Source organism: Ochlerotatus camptorhynchus, unplaced genomic scaffold, assembly GCF_037179485.1.
Source record: "Ochlerotatus camptorhynchus isolate MF236.1 unplaced genomic scaffold, CSIRO-AGI_Acam_v1.1 ptg000232l, whole genome shotgun sequence".
NCBI lineage: Eukaryota > Metazoa > Arthropoda > Insecta > Diptera > Culicidae > Ochlerotatus > Ochlerotatus camptorhynchus.
In genome coordinates this window covers 9180260-9196359 of record NW_027040722.1, presented here as the reverse complement: position 1 = coordinate 9196359, position 16100 = coordinate 9180260, and the positions used below count along the sequence as shown (strand labels likewise).

At 42.5% G+C, this 16100-nt stretch overlaps 1 protein-coding gene across 1 annotated transcript in view; it reads left to right on the top strand.

Annotated features, from left to right (window-relative positions):
- Positions 1–16100, top strand: part of LOC135704209 (connectin-like) — a 53721-nt gene that overhangs the window by 22419 nt on the left and 15202 nt on the right. The window lies entirely within an intron of this gene.

Sequence of the window (16100 nt, the reverse complement as noted above, 5' to 3'; positions counted from 1 at the left end):
TGTTCCAATTATTATATCCCGACTTCTAGAAACGCGCAGCGTATCCTCATCACAAAGTTTTCGAAGTTAGTTCTGATCCACTTCACTACTCCAAAACTAGAGGTCAACACGGGAATGGCAAATGTGTTTACTGTTTAGGAAAGGCTTCATAACACAGTGCAGCGACTGAAAAACTTATCTCGCAGCTCAATCTTGATGTTGGTATGGAAAATTCTGGTGTGCTGATGAAAATCAAAATCTTTATACGATACGCCACAAACCATGTCCCCAATCATATCCCCTTTGTAGACCTCGTTGGTTCAATCGAACGTGCACTGTGCAGCTGAAACGATCGGCATGTATCCAGACTCTTGCACAACTACCAGGGTGCCAGTAGACTGATGCAAACTTTGAAATTTTCACTTCACTGGTTCCAATTCGTGTCCTGATTCGCATTTCAACATTTTAATCGTTTGGTAAGAAAGTGACTTGGCACAAACCATATGAAACTCATATGGAAATTACTATGGGAAACACAACCTTCTTGTTCATTGGCTTCTTGTTCATTGGCTTCTAGCCTTTTCTAAATTGCTCTGTTAAGTAGTTCTATAGCTATTCTTATGGGAAATTTTCTCAATTACACCTTTGAAAAATATTTTTTTCAGTCAAACAGCCAAATTAACTAGTTTTTAATTCTTTAAGAGATTGATAAACTTATGGCACGATCAAATACAGGCATGCTAGCGATGCACAGTAGACTGATGCAAAATTTGAAATTTTCACTCCACAGTGCTTAAACGGTTCCAAATTGGACCCTGTTTAGCCTCCCAAAATTTGAACTACTTTAGTAAGACACTGACTTGACACAAACCATTTCAAGTTTATATGGGAAAACTTATGTTTTTGTTCATATATATCTAACAATTCACCACATCACCATGCTTTTAAAAATGACAGCAGTGATTGTAGAAAACTTTCTCAGCTAAATACAAATTTGTTGAAAACCATTTTGTAATCAAATGTAAGAAACAAAAGTTATCAATGATTCAAGTCACTGATGTCTTATGATTATGCTCATTCAACTGTTCAGCAGGCAACATTGGTGTTTCTGGTGCGAACAATAGAGCACTAATATCATGGCTACTATGTCATACTGCAGAATACAGTGTTGCCCACAGAACAGCTTCTTGGTCATGCCATAAGATTATCAATCACTTAAACAATTAGTAACAATTTAATTTGACATTTGACTGAAAAACAGTTTTCGGCAAAGTTGTAGCTTAGAAAATTTCCCGTAATAATAATTATAGAAATTTTCAAAAAAGCAATATGGAATATGGGTAGAAGACAATGAACAAAAAGTTTGGTTTTCCCATAGTAATTTCCATACAAACTTCGAATAGTTTGTACCAAGTCAGTTTCTTACCAAATCAGTTTAAATTTTGGGAGGCTTAGCAAGACCTGATTTGAAACCGCTGGAGCACTGTGGAGCGAAAATTTCAAATTTTGCATCAGTCTAATGCACAGTTATACACACCAGCTGCTCATTTGTTAATAACATTTCACTCACTTGTTGAAATTTGTTTTTCTTTATATTAGAAGCATAGCTCACTAAAGGTATGCAAAAAGTAGGTAAATATTAACATTTGAATCAACACCAATGAATTTTTACGCTTAAAGTCCGAGATGTGCAGCGAGCATTTCTCACTTCATTTTTACAACACAAAAACAAATACAGTTTATTACTAGAACTTAAATATTTTTTTTACGTATCTATAACAAGCTTAAACTCTATTCTATATACTATTTCAAAAATAACTATGTTTCGTGAACAGTGTTCAAAGTTATTAGCAAACTGCTCATTTGGGACCAAAACTGTGTATGCTAAGTATGAATACAGGTATACTTCAATATAACGTAACTGTCACTTTTGACTTCCATCGTCGATATCTCACAAATAACCGTTCAGTCATATAAATTGGCATGACCAATAGGTGGAGGACTGCCTCATATGTCCGATGGTATTATTCTTTGTTTGATTTAGAGATTGTTAGCTATAAAACAGCGATGGAAGTCAAAAGTGACAGTTAATTTACATCAAGGCATAACATTTTCGACTCTGAGAGGTGGAACGGTTTCGGGGTGAGTTTTCAGGACCTTGGCTACCTTCCAGAATGGTTTGGAGCGGTCGTCCAGATTCTGGACAACACGTCCAAAACTTTCATTTCTGAGTGAGTCCATTCTGGAAGCAAACTGTCTGTTCAGATCGGCCATTTCCCCTTTTTTGTCCAGATCTTCAGTCCTCTGAAATTGACGTCTACGAACATTTGTCAACCAAATCAGTAATTGAGAGCTTTCGGTGCCTGTACCATTTTTGCATTAGTATTGTCGGCCACCGAAGGGCTTTCTTCACTGCTGTTAGGCAGCCACCGAAAACTGATTTTAATGCCACCGCACGGCAACGTTCACGATCAAGTGCCTTTGTCGCGAGGGACTTTTACTATTCTCCCTTGAAATAAAGCACAGGTATACCTCGATATAACGTATTTTTTCACTATTGACTTCCATCGTCAATTACCCGCAAAATATCACTCAAACAAGCAAATTAATATCACCATCGGGCGGATGAGATAATCCCGCATTTATTGGTAATATTTATTTATATGATTCAATTGTTATTAGCGAGATATTGACGATGGAAGTCAAAAGTGACAGTAACGTTATATCGAGGTATACCTGAACACCAAGGAGACGGTGATATGATTCACACAGATAGGGCACGTCCGTTTCGTATAAATTGTTATTATCAACTATTTTTTGGAGTTATTTACAATATGTACACTGGGGGGTTTGAGTTGGATCCTCTGTTCGGTCCACGATCGGTTATAGGCGGACGTTGGACAGAGGCTATTTGCGCATGCGCTCTCTTGTTACCTACTCTCTCGCCTATGTGTAGGGTATTGTGTGGTAGGTTTACGGTAGGGTCAGTCTATCTGTTTTAGCTCCATCTCCAATATTCCGGCCACCTTGAAACACGGAGGTGTTTCAATCATCAACCACGAATTCACAGATGCAGATGATGATCGCTCCGGGGTAGATCCTCGCCATCGACCGGGAACAAAAAAGAAGACCAGGTTACCAAACGACTTGACTTCAAAGGAATGGAACCGCAATTACCTGAATGCAGAACGGGTGCGCTTCGAGCAAGTTCGCCATTTGGGTTGCTCTACCTGGAACACTGATGACTTCAGATGCTTGGGTTCGGTGATGGTCACAGCACTAGCCTGGCAACAGCTCGTACGATGTCCTTCCCTGGTGCAGTCCGTAGAGTCACGACTCGAACAACACCATCCTTCCCCGGATGCAGCTTGATGATCTTACCGATCGACCAATTTGCAGGCGGAGCATTATCCTCTTTGATGACGACAATTCGACCGACCTCAACGGTCACCGGTGGTTTGCAGCCTTTGGTAGCCCGTGATTGCAGTTGCTGCAAGTACTCAGGATACCAGCGAGCCCAAATGTTTTGGAGGTGCTTTTGGGTCTGCTCGTACAACTGTAAACGGTTATCAGGAACTCCACGCAGATCAGCTTTTGGAACGGCTTGCATGTTGGACCCGATGAGAAAATGTCCCTGTGTCAGGACCTCCAGATCAGACGGCTCACTTGACATCGGCGTCAGCGGCCGGGAATTCAGGCACATCTCGACCTGGGCCAACAGCGTGACCATTTGTTCGTAGGCGATGTTGGTGTTGCCTACAGTTTTCAGGAGGTGCTTTTTCGTAGACTTCACCGCAGCCTCCCACAGACCTCCGAAGTGTGGTACTCGTGGTGGAATGAACTTCCAACAGATTTCATTCTCGGAACACCAGTTGAAGATCCTGTCACGTTCAGCTTGGTCAGTCTTAAGCATCCGATAGATGCGGTTGAGTGCGTGCGACGCACCCTTGAATGTAGAAGCGTTATCCGATTGCAATTCTGTTAACCTTCCTCTGCGGGCAACCACTCGACGAGAAGAGCTGCTAGGAATGCCACTGTGGTAAGGTCACTCGCTAGCTCTATGTATACAGCCTGCATACTGCTTCGAACGCCTTCGTTGGTGAGCGATTACGGACAGTTGACTTGATGAAGAACGGTTCACAGTAGTCCACTCTGCAGAGAAAAAAGGGGCGAGGGGGCTGAAGTTCAGCAACTGAAGCTCTACGGTGGTCAGTAGAGGAATTGGCTGGTTTTCAATGCTGAGGGTGGTGTACTTTACCGGATCACAACGGCGCAGCGATGCAAGTTCTCGTAAAGAACGAACGTAGCGTAAGCAGACAGCTGTAACACGACGAAGCTTGGAGAAACCGGTGTGTTTCCAGCAGTTCACGTCGCTTGTGTGTTGGATTTGCGCTACTCTATTCGCTACGAATGCCATCCAACGGCTAGGCGATGATTGTAGCCATTAGAGAACCGTGGTGGAATGCGCCAGAAGAAAGCAGTGGCAGATATCTTCAGGGTAGCGCATTCACCTTCTTGTAGAGCTGCGTCGATAATCGTGCAGGGCAGAGTTCTAGCCGGGCTATTGAATGCCAACTGGATAACGCCGCAACCTTGCATTTGGCCGTCAGATATTGAATCGAAACACCGTCACTAGTTTCGGCCCGCACGTAACAGCAGGTCCCATGCGCTCCCTTGGAGGCGTCGGCGAAGAAATTAAGCTGAGTGCTAATAGCGAGAGTAGCATGGAAATCCTTCCACTCTTCTTGCAGCTTGCGGGGGAGTGCAGTACCATTCTGCTTCAAGGCCCACAAACACTGCATACACAGTTTGGCGACAACGATCGTAGGACCCACGAGACTAAGCGGGAAAAAGATTTGAGCGATGTAACACATCACCTTACGCTTCGTCAGGATCGCAGCAGGAAGTGGTAGTTGGACCTTGAACCGAAGTGCGTCGTTCGATGGTTCCCAGACGAGACCGAAAGTTGAAACTGCTGGCTCATATTGTAGATCGTGTAGAGGTTTAAGCAGCAGATCTTCCGGTGGAACGTCCTGGAGAACCTCAAGAATATTTGATGCCCACTTCTTGATTGGAAATCCAGCAGCACTAAGCATCTCTGTTACCTACTTGCGAAGCTGGATGGCAGATTCTACATCGTCGGAACCAGACAGAAAATCGTCGACGTAGAAATCGTGGATGACTGCTTCTATAGCAGCTGAAAATTGGTCTCCATTATCTAGAGCAATTTGTTGCAGAGTCCTCGTGGCCAAGAACGGAGCAGAAGCAGTACCGTAGGTGACTGTCTGTAGTTCGTAGGTGGAAATCGGATCGGTGAATACGACGGTGCCTACGATGACTACAACAGCGAATTTGTAACTTACCATTTGTCTAGGATATAACACCTTTGCCCAGCACCTCCACTTGAACTTTATGTCTGCTATCTGTCACTGTTTGCAAAAATATCTAATAGCAATTACCTTTGTTGTAATACTTCCTTCAACGGAAAACAAATTTTCTTGCATTGCCATGTGGTCATCTGGGAGGAGATTTGCGTCTAGTGCTTTCCCCAGGAACCGTTCACGGCCACCAGCTACCGCCCGTCCAGTCTTGGGTGTATCAAGCGAGACATCCTTCAGTTTGCTCATAATCTCCAACACTTGCAAGAGACCAGCAGACGAGCACTTTTGCAAGCCGTAAACTTGCTGATTCACGGCAACGTCGGCTACCGAATCACCACCAAAACTCGCGACGGACACATTATCAGCACTTTTCCCGGCTAATTTGCCAACCTTACCGTGTTCAAACTCGCACACGGTGACGAGTCATCCGTACATGATGAACCAGCCTCCCGGGAGGCAATGAAAATCACACGCACACTTACGCATCGCTGGTTACAAAAAACACACCCGTGCAAAGAAATGGATCCAATAAACGTCACTCTCGCGAAAGCAAATCCGTCGTCGTCGAATGGCAAAAAAAGGAACTCGGTGAGCAATTTTGTGATTCGGAATTTCCACTGAAAATCAACCCGGAAAACACGAATTTCACCACACTCAACTGCGAAATACGTTCAGAAGCACTTTTGGTACACTTTCGATATAAATTTCGTTTGAAAACTCTTATTTTTTTGCGAAAATAGTTGCGAGCGAACCATTAAAACACTACTCACTTTTCCACTAAACAAACAAACGACCGAATCAACGCCACTAAAAATCAACATCAAGCAAACAACCGTACCAAAACCACTATTGATAACGTTTTTCAATACCGGAAAATCATCCACGCGAAAAAAAAAACCAGTAATAAAAATGTGTACCCCATTTTGAAAAGTTCTTCAATTCACATATCCGGAGTGATTTGAGATTTGGGTGGAATTACTTTTGTAAACAAACACGTCAATTACTGATTTCTCTTGAATAAAAGCTCAATTTCACAAACAAACTATACCAAATGATAGAGGAATCATTCCTCTACCTCATAGTGTTATTGCTTTCCGAGATTGAGCTTTTATTCGCGAGAAATCGGTGCTTGACGTGTTTGTTTACAAATCCAATTACGCCCAAATCTCAAATCACTCCGGATATATGGTTTTGGAAGCTGATCGTTTTTTTTTTAATTAAATTCCCGGATTTTTTTTTAAATCCAGAATCTTGATCTATCATAAGTAATATTTCAAATTCCCAGAATATGGAAAGTCACATCATAAATGTTTTAGTTTAGAACCTCGAAAATGTGTCTTAGTCTAGAATCTATGAGATCATGTCCCAGCCCCAGACCACAAAAAGATGGGAAATCGGTCAAAGATTAAAGTCTTCAACAAATTAAAAATGATATCATCAGTACGCTAATCTTTCTGGTTTAGAATATTAAAAATATGTAACAGGAAGCTGCCGTCTTGAATTCCAAAATGGCGTCAGACACCGATTTCCGGTCCCAACACTTCACCCAGATTCCATAAATACCCATATTGAGAGGTATTTGACAGTATTTCTCTTTTTTCTGAAACCAGATACCACCAGCTTGGATTTCAAAATGGCGTCAGACATGGATTTCCGGTTCCTACATGCCACTCCGATTCTAAAAATACCAATAGTGTGGGATATTTGACAATATTTTCAAAAACCTTTTTTTTTACGGAGTCCATTCCAAATAACGAGTTTTTTACGCTCCAATTCGATTTACGAACCCCCGGTATAGTTCGTAAATGGTGGTTCTAAAGGGTGATACGGTCAAAATTTGGTCAAGGGAAAACGCGTGTAAATCGGTGAAATCGTTTATTTAAAAAATCAAATTAAATTTCTTTTTCAAGTTCAATTAGTATAAAATTCAGGAAAAATATTCAGTTAGGCTTCCGCTTTTCCAAATCCGAATTGCCGGGCCTTACGCTTGACCCCTGCCATCAGATTTTGTACAGCCACCTTGTCCACCTTCTTCGCCGCAGAAAGCCAGTTTGCCTTGAACTGCTGCTCGCCCTTAGCAGTTTTTTTGGTCTTCTTTAGGTTCCGCTTGACAATAGCCCAGTATTTCTCAATTGGGCGGAGCTCTGTCGTGTTGGGAGGGTTCTTGTCCTTGGGAACCACCTGCACGTTGTTGGCGGCGTACCACTCCATGGCCTTTTTACCGTAATGGCAAGATGCCAAATCCAGCCAAAACAGTACGGAACAACCGTGTTTCTTCAGGAAAGGCAGCAGACGTTTATTCAAACACTCTTTCACGTAAATTTCTTGGTTGACAGTCCCGGAAGCTATGAAAATGCTGCTTTTCAAGCCACAGGTACAGATGGCTTGCCAAACCAGATATTTCTTTGCGAACTTTGACAGTTTCATGTGCTTGAAAACATCTGCTACCTTTCCCCTTCCTTTTGCCGTATAAAACTCCTGTCCCGGAAGCTGCTTGTAGTCGGCTTTGACGTAGGTTTCGTCGTCCATTACCACGCAGTCAAACTTCGTCAGCATCGTCGTGTACAGCCTCCGGGATCGCGCTTTGGCCGTCGTATTTTGTTTATCATCGCGATTTGGAGTCACTACCTTCTTGTAAGTCGATAGTCCGGCTCGTTTTTTGGCTCGATGCACGGTTGTAGACGATACACCCAGGTTATTTGCGGCATCTCGGAGAGAGAGGTTAGGGTTTCGCTTGAAACTACCGGCAACTCTCTTTGTCGTCTCAGCGGCTTCCGGTTTTCGATTTCCCCCCGATCCAGACTTCCTGGCTGTCGACAAACGTTTCCCAAACACTTTAATTACATTTGTAACGGTTGATTTGGCAACTTTTAGCGATTTTGCCAAGTTTGCGTGCGAGTAGCTCGGATTTTCGCGATGCGCGAGCAAAATTTTGATACGCTGCTCTTCTTGCTTGGACGGCATTTTGACAACTGAAGAGTGAATTCCAAAATCAAAATAGGAGCAACATTCTACACACACACACCTTCAAAATGAGGGGTGTTCAGGTTTTTTAAATGCAAAATTGAAAGAAATACGTCAAGTTGATATTGACCAAATTTTGACCGTATCACCCTTTATCTAGGAAACACTTAACATTTGAATACTGTTAACGCTCTTTCTTCCTTCATTATTTTTGGTACTGCACACGATGCTCAGCCAACGCCACTTGTTTCCGATTCTTTTTCCTAATTTTGATATTTTGAAGAAAGTAGTATAATTTCCCTTTTTTTTCCTTTGATTTGTTTTCCGTCGATCTGGTTTTCCGTGCTGAGCACCAATGCTACCGACGCCAGGGAGGCAGCTCCCAGACCTGGACCACCCTACATATCGACCCATCAACTCATGAACCGGGGACCAACGGCTTTACTTCCCTTCCCTTCGTGATCAGAGATGTTATGCCTCAGAAATCCCGGCGGCGCCGACTGGGATTGAACCCAGGCCTGCTGGGGTGAGAGGTAATCACGCTTACCACTACACCACCGGCGCCGCTTGTATAATTTCCCTTAAATTTCGCATATTTTAAATTTATGATTATGAAAATATTGAATAAGAATATTTGAAACATGAAGATCAGCAATTAATCACACTACACCCACTCCCTTTGCCAGTGGCCTGGATCCACCCGTGTATTTTTACCGAGGCGTAGCGAAGGAAAACACTCGAAGCTCTTCAAAACTCTCGCGAGCTATATGAGCAAACACAAAGGATAAGAAAATTGTTTGCCACTCAAACCGAAGCCCACCCCCTCCTCTCTCCCCCTTCCACACGCACAAGAGAGATGATGGGCTGCTTGGAGATTCCGAACCACTGCTCCATTGTAATGGCACAGTTGGTGGTTCTGCTCTACATATCCACATACACACACACACACCCATTGAAGCTAGCTGGCATAAACGGCGATTCTCTCCCATTTTCTCGGCTGTCATTTCTCTTTATCTCAAGTACGGGTGCCCATGATCTGAAGTCCTCCCCCGCACCACATTCTGGGAGATTTTCCCTTCTTCTTCGTGTTTTTCTTTGTCATCTTGCTTGCTTTTTTGTTCTCTCCCCGGTACCTGAAGTTGTTATTAGGTACTCAAGCATTTTTTGCCCTCTTGGCTTGCGTAAATAAATAATTTGCAATTTAACTTGGGATACGAAGTCACAGCCACAGGGGAGGGTGGGAGGTGGGTGGCGTCCGCGAAAGAAACGAGAAAAGGTTTTACACACTGAACAAGCAAAGCAGAAGTATTATAGCTCTTTTCAGGAAGGCTTCGCCTCACCCGAAGACGTAGGTGTATCTGCCGGGGAAGAATCGTATTTGTTTGTTCCCTTGTTTGAATGTAATTTCTTTGCGGGAAACCCTGGTTGTTGGCCTTTGTGATCTGGATAATTTAGGTTTTTTTTTTCGTGTAACGGTGTTTTACATCTTAGGAATTGCGGCCGTCTGAAATGGAACGGATGTGGTCTTACTGTGTTTGGAGCGGGTGAAAGTTTACTTACTTAACGGTAAACAGTTTACACTTACAACTGCGTGATCACCAGCGACATTTTCAATCGTTTTAATCATAATTCAAGAATTGAGCTAATGATTCTACCTGTCAATGTAGATCGAGATTTTCGTATGTTAACACACGCCAACTATGGCACCCCCATCAAGTTCCATAAAATTCGCGTTTCAATACCCCCTATTGAAACGCGAATTTTTTTTTTTTTTTCTATTGGTTTGTTTTTTCCGTCGATCTTGTTTTCCGTGCTGAGCACCACTGCTATCGACGTGCCAGGAAGGCAGCTCCCACACCTGGACCCTACCTATCGACCCATCAACTCATGAACCGGGGACCAACGGCTTTACTTCCCATCCGAAGGAAGGCGTGATCAGAGATGTTATGCCTCAGAACATCCCGGCGGCGCCGACTGGGATTGAACCCAGGCTTGCTGGGGTGAGAGGTAATCACGCTTACCACTACACCACCGGTGCCGTTAAAACGCGAATTTTATCGAACTTGACTGCATCTCGGAACTATTTGCGCCAAACGTTTTTCAATAGGACTAGAAACAAGGTGTAGACATTTGAAAATATTTCATCGGCAAAAACTATCCCAAAATTTATTTTTTTTAGATTTTGCCCTTTTTGCACTTACGAATGGTACCGTAAAACGGGGTATCTTTGATAGTATAATATAATTTAAATTTACTCGCTGCACGTATTGTAGCTTAGAGTATTTCCGTTGATATCGTATATGATTTTTATATAGTTTGTGTTGCATATATCAGTAGAGTGCACAGGAATCTTGTTAAGGTGGGGCAGTTTTTTTTCTATGGTGCATTTAATCTGGGGATGGGGAGTACTCCAAAGTGCGTGGTGTTTGGTGTATAGTGCTGTCTACCTCCCACTTTTTCCCTACTGTTCAATCTAGCTAATTTTATTTATTTTTTGCTACGGTAGTGATTCATCTTCTTCAATGCAAACTACTTTCAGACAGCCAATGAAATTATCCGCAGAAATTTCTTTGAATTCTCCCCTGAAATATTTTAGAACTGTTCTAGGAATTCAATATCCTTGAGGTTCTTTTTGGAATAATTTTGAACTTTTTTTTCTCAGAACACCTTGGAACTAAAATTCCCCTAAAGTTTCAGAAGAATTTCGTCTGTATTCCTAAGAAATTTTTCCCAAAATGAGCTTGAAATTATCCTCGGAATTTCCTTGAAATTTTCCCCAACATCCCTTTGGAATTTCATTCAAAATTTGATTCTCTCGGTATTCTTTTCGACATTATCTTAGAACTATTTAGCTGCAGGATTCACTAGAAATTATTCGCAGAATTTTCATGAAATCATCCCCAGAAATCTTTTGTTTTAGAACTGTCCTCAGAATGCAATACCCTTGAGGTTCTTCTCGGAAGTCAAGTTTAAGTTGTCCGTCCATTCACCAAAACGTTGTAGTTTTTCTACCAGAAATGTTCAATAAAGCTTGCCCCTTCATTCATCAGAACTGTGCAATTTTTACGTCAGGAATTTTCAATTCAGCTTGCCCTTCCATGCAGCAGATTGCTGCAAATATTACACCAGAAATTTTCAATACAAACTTGCCCCCATTAAATTTCAACTGACCAGAACGATGCAAATTTTCTTTGATTCTCCAATCTTCTGATTAGTGCAGATTTCCTTTTTCCATTTTCCACCAGACATTTTCAATATAGCTTGCTTCTCTTATCATCAGAATGTTGCAGGTTTTCCACCAAATAAAGCTTGCCCCTATTTTCATATTTTGAGAATGTTCAGTAAATCAGCTTCCCTCTAATCATCAGAATGGTGCAAATTTTACACCAGAAATTATTATTAAAGTTTATATCTCTATTCAGCAGAAGGATGCAAATTAAAGACCAAAATTTTTCCGAAAAGCTTGCCCACCCGTTCACCAGAACGGTGCAGATTTTCCACCAGAAATTTTCAATATAGCTAAATTTTTAATAAAGCTTACGTCTTCATTTACCAGTGCAAGTTTTCCACCATAAATCTTTTGTTCATTTCATTTATCACGGTGATGGAAATTTTGTACCAGAAATTTTCAATAATATATGCTCCTCCATTCACCAGAACGGTGCACCAAAACTTGTCAGTAAAGTTTGTTTCACCATGCACCTTTGTGGTGCAATTTTCAGGCTTTGCCTCTTCATGCACCAGAGTTATTCCTTTTGATTAGTCCTTCCATGCACCACCTTGATGATATATTTACACCAGAAATATTCAATAAAAGCTTTCGCAACTTTCTGGATACAGGGTTCACCATAGAGTTACGCACGCTCGTGGTCCATCCTTCGCCTCCATAAACCGTTCTCACATACCCCGCCAAAGATGGTCCTAAGCACTCGTCGTTCGAAAACACCCAGTGCTTGCAGGTCTTCTTCGAGCATCGTCCACGTCTCGTGCCCGTACAGAGCTACCGGTCTTATCAGCGTCTTGTACATGGTACATTTAGTACGGAGGTGAAGTTTACCCGACTTCAGAATCTTGTGGAGTCCGTAGTAAGCACGACTTCCGGCAATAATACGCCGACGAATTTCTCGACTGCAGTTGTTATCAGACGTCACCAATGATCCGAGGTACACAAATTCATCCACCACTTCGAACTCATCTCTGTCGATTGTAACGGTTCTGCCTATGCGAGTCCTATCCCGCTCGGTTCCTCCATCTAGCAGATACTTTGTCATCGACGTATTCACCTTGAATCCAACCTTCTCTGTTTCACGTTTCAGCCTGGTGTACTGCTAGACCACGGCACGTTCTTCCAACAATGTCCACGTCGTCACCGAAGCAGATGAACTGGCTGGACTTATTAAAGATCGTGACCCGCATGTTAAAGCCCGCACGTTTCATAACACCTTCTAGTGCAATGTTGAACAGGAGGCAAGAAAGACCATCGCCTTGTCGAAGTCCTTTGCGAGTTTCATACGAGTCCGATAACGCACCCAATATCTTCACGCAGCACTGTACACCATCCATCGTAGCCCTGATCAGTCTGGTCAACTTCCCGGGAAAACCGTTCTCGTCCATAATCTTCCATAGCTCTTCACGGTCGATAGTATGATAAGCGGTCTTGAAATCGATGAATAGGTGGTGCGTAGGGACTTGATATTCACGACACTTTTGGATGATCTGCCGCAACGTTGTAAGCTACATTGTGAACTCACCTGTTGTATTGGAGCTTTATGTTTCAAATCAAAGCTTCAGTTACTTTCATGCAAGTTTTTCGCCCTCTCTACGTGACATGACAAACTGCTTTGCCCGTGTATTTAAAATTGGGTGTGAGTTCCATCCAACGGATCTCATTTACTTTCCCTCTGGGCTGGTTGATGATTTTGAAAAAGATACGATAACCAAAATATTCTAGCTACTGGTCAAAAACTCCCACTGATCGATGTTCGTGGGAAGAAGAAAGCATCATTTAGCGTAGGATAAAATAAAATGAAATTCATTTCCCGCAGCTCCAATACAATAGCGTATTGTTTGGGGCGATTGAAAAGATATTTAGTAATCGAGTGGTCTATATGGGGTTTTGAATTTTACTTTGGTGGTTCGCGTCCTCTTGAGAACACGTAAAAAAGTATCGCTGCTTAAAGTTAGCCATTAAGTAACCTTCAATTTGTGAAAAGTTGATAGTGCGGCCTGACTATCAACGTATCAGTGAGTTTAGTGTTGTCAAAATTACTAAATAAATAGTAAAATTTAAAACTATATTTGTTCCAAGGATTGTGGTTAACCTGTGTAGTCAACCAGACTTGTTGTCTGAATTTGAAACTTAAAACTAGTCAGGTAAGATCTCGTGCAAAAATTGCTCTGTGAAAGATGTGATTTTCTACAAATTTGTACACGTTGAACAGGGACCGGCCGGCAGGGCAGGGCCGGCGCCGGTGGTGTAGTGGTAAGCGTGACTGCTTTCTAACACCCCGATGGGTCTGGGTTCAATCCCAGCCGAGGTCGGTGGGATTTTTCTGAGGCATAAAATCTCTGGTCACGTCTTCCTTCGGAAGGGAAGTAAAGCCGTTGGTCCCGGCCCATGTGTGTGTTTGAATTGGTGCGATATCCTACGCAGGTGTGGAAGCTGCATTCCGGCACATTCGATTGCCGTCAATGGATGGCAATCGATGTCCGTCGGTGATTGGCACTAGATTGCGGAACAGAGACCGACGTTAAATAAAGGAAAGAAGAAGAAGAAGAAGAACAGGGACAAAACCCACCGCTCAACGTGGGTGTTTGTTTGAAGTGGCTCATTCACTGATCTGTTGTTTCAGTCGGTTTGTGCTGACCCGGTGATGAACCAAGTAGCACCGAGATACGGTAATCACCGAGCTTGACTAAGCTAGGCCGTCCAACACCCTACGGTTCGAAACCCACACAAAATCTGTACGAAAACCGCGAAGACGACAGTATCGCCACCACGTGGTCGTTTGTGGCGACCGTTCAGGTAACGTGAGCTATCATCGGCCCGAACCATTCGTTACGAGCCGTTACGTCATCTGACGTCGAAACATCGCACGTGCGCGAACGTGCACAGGACTGCCCTTAGTAAATTCACACGCGGGAGCCCCGAACGAGCCGATTACCTACTTACCGACGTGCGCTTGGTTGCTTACGCAAGGTGAGCGTGATCGCATGATCGTCGTCCCGGTGACCCTAACGTGAATGATTTCCGGTTACCGAGACCGATTCCAGGTCAATACGAAGTTGTCGATCAGCGTATACAGCCATCGTGAGCCAGCATAGCAGTACACAGGATAGCGAAGAATTTAGCGAACTTTGTACCCACAAAATAGAACCTAGTGACGTCACTTTTCAGGCAGGGAACCCAAAAAAAACAATGATTTTACCTGTAGCAACCCTAAAAGTAAATAGGGGAATTTACGTATTCTCGGCAACCTAAGCAGCGACCTTCTTTCTATAGCCTTTTTCTCTAAGGAACGCACACATATGCAGTATTGGTTTGTTTACAATATTTTGCTGCCAGCTGCTCTAACAATTTCAGTCGAAAGAATTGTTAACAACTGTTTTGAAACGCTTTTACAAAGCTCCAATCTTCTCTAGTGAGAGCGAGTATTGTCGGCAACCAGTTTTTCTTCGGCAACCGTTCCATTTGAACTGCATGTAAATCTGCTGTTCTATTATCGGCAACTCGAAATCAGCTACAATTTGTAGTACGTGTGTTTCATTTCAAGAAAACCCTGCTAGATTGCTTTTTCTCAGTGGTAAAAATATAGTCAAATTGAAGCTGAAAGCATAAAGAATCGTTTGCATGAATTCAGCGAAGTGTTTTCGTAAGCAAATCCAGTGAAAATAGTGTTTCAATTTGGGTTGCCGAAAATAGTCTGTCATGCCGAAGCCGTCATTTCCCCTATGTAGGTTCTTTATTTTCAAGTTGACGTTGCCACATAGGGTGTTCTGGGGAATTAAATTGTGTTTCGATCACACTGCTGAGGGGGACAGAATATCCTCTCATTATTCTCAGATTGAGTTAGGGATATAAATTTTCGACCTGCGGATTGGGAAAGCTAAATTGGATTCGGGTGTTTGAGCGTTAACTACCTGCCTTGAAATAGAGTCTCTAGCCGAGCACTCCAACAGCAACAGCAGTCTCTCAACTTGCGAGAGTGGCGCCTAAGCTGCTGAATGCCTGAAGCTTTTGCATTCGTTACATTTTGGCGCCCAACGTTGGGCTCGAGAGATAAGTTTGAAATTTAGTTAAAAACTAAGTTACATAGCGGGGAATCAAGTTTCGAAGTGAATAGTAGTATCAGAATAATTTCAGTTAAGATTGAATTTGAATTTTTTTTTCTCGTCGGAAATTAGTTGCATTATCGATTTGAGTTTGAATGTACATTTTGTTCTGTGTCTAGGTTATGGTTATTTTTCTTTAGCAATATTCTCCAGTACAAATTTGAACTAGTTTTTTTTTAATTATTATTAGTATCCGTATTTTGCATTGGCATTTTATTTGTTTCCTTTGAATAATTAGAATTAAAAATAGCTTTAATTTACAATGGAAAACGATATCGGATATTTGCGACCGATTAAGAGGAAAATGAAGTAAATTATGAATAAGCCATTCGTGGCCATGATCTTGAGGGACCAATTGAGGTCCATTTTCGCACGCTACGAGTAGCATTGCGTCAAACTGAAGATAGCAATGTTGTAGCTATGTCGTCCTATTCATTGGCAGCT